At 38.3% G+C, this 5,487-nt stretch overlaps 1 long non-coding RNA gene across 1 annotated transcript; it reads right to left on the minus strand.

The window, feature by feature from the left end:
- Positions 1-3,074: 3,074 nt before the first annotated feature.
- Positions 3,075-4,282, minus strand: LOC124629035 (uncharacterized). Its single transcript, XR_006983878.2, has 2 exons — positions 3,908-4,282; positions 3,075-3,327 (listed from the first exon to the last, which is right to left on the minus strand). It is a non-coding gene; the product is annotated as an uncharacterized LOC124629035 (long non-coding RNA).
- Between the last annotated feature and the right edge of the window lie 1,205 nt (positions 4,283-5,487).

The following is a 5,487-nucleotide window of genomic DNA, read 5'->3' on the forward strand; positions in this document are numbered from 1 at the left end:
CAAGAACTTCCGGTGGACACAGCAATGGTGGCTGCGTTCAAAATTAAATCCGCGAACTTGTAGGAGAGTAGTTTAGTGCAGGGGTTCCCAAACTTTTCCAGGGCAAGGCCCCCCAGATGGCATTAACATTTGACCTTTTGCAAGATGTCTTTAAAACACATTAAAAATACAGACTTCTGAATATATCCCCCTTTTTTGAAAATTTATTAATAATTACATCTTGCATCTTTCCATTACATTAGATTAGGAATTGATTGTGTGTGTGTGTGTGTGTGGTTGTCTGAGAGTGAGAAAGAGAAAAATCATGTATTTATTTATTTTCACACCAAATTGTTGAGGCCCCCCCCCCCCGGGCGCCCCCTGGCGGCCCCCACTTTGAAAACCACTGGTTTAGTACACTGGTTCTCAAAGTCGGGTCTGTGATTGATTTATATTTTGTGTGAGAGTAGTGAAAATCACAGCCCATTATCAACTGGAATAAAGTTGGTTTGACGTTCGATATTCTGGATATGCGGAAATTAAGGGACGGTCTCTAAAGTTACATACGACATTGTTAAACACGTTTCTAACTCCGATAGCATTTGAAGGGAATGACTTACAGACATAGAACCAACTGTAAAGTGTTCATCTAGGTGTCAGCTATAATGCACATCTTTTAGATTTTTGATATTTAACAAAATAAGCTATTAAATCATATGTAAATATTGCCATGTATTTCACTACAGAATGGGCTCATACACAAAATATGCCATTATTTAAAGCTCAATAGGATTTGAAGGGAATGATGTACAGTCACACAACCAACTGTAAAGTGTTCATCTAGGTGTCAGTTATTAGATTTTTGATATTTTATTAAAATAAGCTATTAAATCACATGTAAATTAGATATGAAAGTCCAACATGGAGCAGAAGCCCTTGGTTGGAGAAAGCACTGTGTTGAACAGAAGTCCTTGGTTAGACAAAGCCCGATGTCAGGCAGAAGCATTTGCTGAGCAAAGCCCCATGATAGGCTGGACAAATGAGAACAAAGCAATGATGAACATAAATGATCATGGGGCAGATGCACCTGGTTGGACATAGCAACATATTAGATAGATGTCCCTGGTTGGACAAAAGCCCCTGGCTGCACAAAACCTCTTATTGGGCAGACGTCCCTGGGTGGAGCAGACCACATGACGTGCAGAGGCCACCGGTTGGACAAATCCCCATATTGGACAGAAATCACTGGTTGGACAATATTGGTCAAAGGCCAATAGATAAACCCTTGATGGGCAGAAGTGCCTGGCTGGACAAAGTACCATGATGGGCTTTCACTTGACTGGACCAAGCCATGTGTTGGCCAAAAGCCCCAGGCTAGACAATGCCCCTTGTTGGACCAAGCCCCATGATGGGCAGAAGCCCTTGATTGTTGCATGACACATGATGTACAGTGAGGTCCCTGGTTAGGCAGAAGTTTCTAGTTGAATCTCCATATTAGGGACAAATTCCCACTTTAGACAGACACCCCCGGTTGACAAAGCCCCATGTTATACAGAAGCCTATGATGGTTAATTTTCCAACATTTTGTATTAACATTCCAAAAAAATGTCTAATATACTGTGGCACCATCACCAGATCAATCAACATACACATTAGTTGGTTAAATTTATAACACTGACCACATAGTTGTTTTGAGAAGGAAATGCATAAAACATTAACATATCACTTATATAGCTAATGTTAGCTAATTAGCTTGTTGATTTCTCCCATGATATATTCCTAACATTCATTGACTTCCCAATATTATATCTTATAGATATAGACATGATAATTGACATAAAATATAATACTGTACAGTAATAGACATGAGGTGTTTGTGCTATTTGCTTGTCACACACTGCAAACAAAATAAAAGATGCTGTACTGGTGCCTCCAAGTGCCTGAAGGAGACACAAACATACAAGCAGTATTTTTGTACAAATATCACCAAATCCCCCAAATTTTGCGTATGATTCTAGCCCACAGAGCACATATAAATGTTGACAATTCAAGAGTTAACAGAACATGTCTGCTGTGATTTAAGACACTGATGACTAATGTCCAATATGGAAATATGTACAGTACTGTACAAAAGTCAGATATCAACATTTTGTTTCCAAACAAATGGCCATTCAGTACTTGTTAATCAACTGGTGGCCAACAGTAATGATGGGAAAATATACAGTACATTAATTTCATTAATCAGTCAAACAGCCATGCAGTACTTATTTCTGCAGGTCAATATTACAACTCAATAATACAAATAAAATATTTAGATTTCCTGGCTGTTTTTTTTTTTTTAAACTGTTGAATGCTGTTGTAACTTTCTGCTAAATACATTCCCCATCATTACTGTTATTGGTTATCAGAAATCCCAAACAGATCTATCAACAGTAAGAAAATCTATTCATGTATATTAATGCACTTTTATTAATGTACTGTACATTATTCCCACCAAATATCTAACAATAAGTACTGAATTACCATTTGATTGAAAACAAAGGGTGATCTCTGACTTTAGCACAGTACTGTACATAACACTTGAACTTGGCACCAACAGCTTAGTTAACATTACCCTGAACACCAACTTGTAGTTAGCTAATGTTTACTTCATTATTGATTGACAGGCCTTCTGTAGTTCTAGGATTGTAGAAATTAAACACTGCAATGCCACCGTGTCTAATAATAAAATAAAATAATTGAAGCTGATGTCATTTATGCATCAGAAAAACATTGATTATGCTGGGTTGATATTTCAGACATTGTAATTACTATATTTTCATGTGAAGTCTATGGCCAAGAGTGATCACAGTGCATTTAACCCCATTCAATTTAAACTAAAAACAATCTAACAATATTAGACATGAACAATGTCTAATGATAAATATTTTTGTATTACATGTGAACAGTGACATCATTAATTGACATACCACTGACCATAACCTATTCCTTTATAATGTAGTACTCAAACACCACTCACATTTATCCATTTTTACTTTTGCTTTAAAGGGGAATTTCAAACAGTTATTCAATTAAAACAAAATTTCAGACCCAACTGTGGAATCTTACAGTTTTTATTTAAATTGATAAAAGATTCTTTTTTAATCAGAAGTTAAACATTAAAACAAAAAAATACATATTTATGCAAAAGCCACATTTTCCACACCCTGTCTAACAAATACCACCAAGTTATATACATACCCCCCCCAAAAAAAGTGCTTTAATTAGTTCAACAACCACACAATAACATTTGAAATGCCTGTTGATGCCTGAAAACCTTGACGCTTCATCGTCATCATCAGATACTTCCTGGGGAAAAAAAAAATACAGAAAACAAACAGAGAGAGAGAGAGAGAGAGAGTGAGAGAGAGTGAGAGAGAGAGATATTATATCTGGGGTGAAAACTTGAGACTCTGGTTATCACAAAAACACATCCAGGTGATTTTATAGACTGAACCCTCATATTACAGAAAATAATCCTTCCCAGAAACAGGGTCAGATGGGTAGTGAATCTAATCATTGGGCCAGTCACTTTTCAGTTTCAGCAAAGATGGACTTCTTTCATAAAGTTAGCAAGATAAGGATATTAACCCAACCACGTGGTCGACTCCTCCACGTGGCCAACATTTTTCACTTGTTGTGTATTGCAACTAATCATGAATAAAATCCCTAGATGAAATACAGTGGTAAAAATAAAGAATTTTAATTTGAAATTTTAGATACAGATATTACTTTTAACACGGCCAACATTAGTAGGCCACATTAAGTGCATCATTGTTCAAAGTAAAACGTGCTCTAATAATTCTACATTGTTACAAATCTCAATAAAACACTGAAAAAGCAGACGTTTTAATAAATATTTGTAAAAACCACTTTTATAGACGCTCACCTTAAACAACTAACACAAGAATTGCACGAACCATCCTCACTAAACACAGGAAAGGGGACCATATTTATATGTCTATGAGGTGGGGCCTGCCCACGTGACGAAAGTCTGAAAGCAGCTACAGCGATCAGAATAGACCTCGTCTTCTCTTCAAAATAAAAGTCCCAATGCTCTCGACTGGACAAAGCCCGCGAACACGAACACAAATACACACACACTCACACACGCTCACACACAAATGTCTGATGAGACTAAAGTCACTTTTTGGCCTTGGCACAAAGCTCTGTGTTTGTCCAACACTAAAAGAGTAAATCAGTAAAACAGTAAACAGTGAAGCATGATGGTGGTAGCATCATGTTGTAGGGATGCTTTTCATCAGATGGAACTGAGGAAATGGTGAAAGGCAAGATGGATGGGCCAAATACAGGGCAATCCCAGAGGAAAATCTTTTACAGGTGGTTCACCTTCTTCTTCTGTTCATGTCAAGGTTCCACTTCATAGTGGAACCATCATGGTTCCACTCCGCAGTATGATACTGAACATTGCCCAGGGTACACCAGGGGAGGCACATTGACACACCCATTCATACACTACAGACACTTTGGACATGCCAATCCACCTACCATGCATGTCTTTGGACTGGGGGAGGAAACTGGAGTACCCAAAGGAAACCCCCACAGCACAGGGAGAACGTGCACAGGGCTGCTGTGGGAATCAAACCCCCAACCCTAGAGGTGTGAGGCGAACATGCTAACCACTAAGCCACTGTGCATTGAAGTTCACCTTTCAACAGGACAAGAGCCTGAATCTGTTCAAATGGCCCAGTGAAAGGCCAAAACCTCAATCTGACTTAGAATCTGAGGCAACAGAAGAAGAGAAGAAACTCATTCGTTCTGCTTACTGAACTTGGGACACCCTGGACAGGGGGCCAGCATGTCACAGGGCACAATCACACACACATTCACACACTTCGGACAATTTGGGAATGCCATTCTTACTACAATGCATGCATTTGGACTGGAGGAGGAAACCGGAGTACTCGGTGAAAATCCACAAAGCACGGGGAAAACATGCAAACTCCATGCACACACAAAGCGGTGGTGGGATTAGAACCCATAACCACTGAGCCACCGCACCCCCAGGAGATGAAACCATGGAAGAAAAACAGAGAAAAATCTGAAAGAAAAATCACCCATAAAGCAATCTTTCCTCCTTTAGCCAAGACAGATATAGATATAGATTTTTTCTGTTTGGTATGTAGCAAAAAGTAAAAACGTTGGGCAATTAAAGTACTGTATAACATTACTATTAAGTGAGCTTAATAACAGATGATGCTTTTGTACAAATCTGGCAAGCACTGAGATAACGCTTGACGTCCGCTTCACACTTCTCTTGCGTGCACGTTACCATAAACAAACATCGCACAGTATTTTCAGATCTAGTGTTTATTCTCGCTTGTAAAGCAGACATCGAGAAAAATAACAGAAAAGTAAGCCTTAATTAAAAGATAACAACCCCAGGATGTTTAATTATGTCATTACGTAATGCGTTTAATTTTTTTTTTTTTTTTTTTTTTAAATCAT

Source organism: Ictalurus punctatus, chromosome 16 (genome assembly GCF_001660625.3).
Source record: "Ictalurus punctatus breed USDA103 chromosome 16, Coco_2.0, whole genome shotgun sequence".
Taxonomy (NCBI): domain Eukaryota; kingdom Metazoa; phylum Chordata; class Actinopteri; order Siluriformes; family Ictaluridae; genus Ictalurus; species Ictalurus punctatus.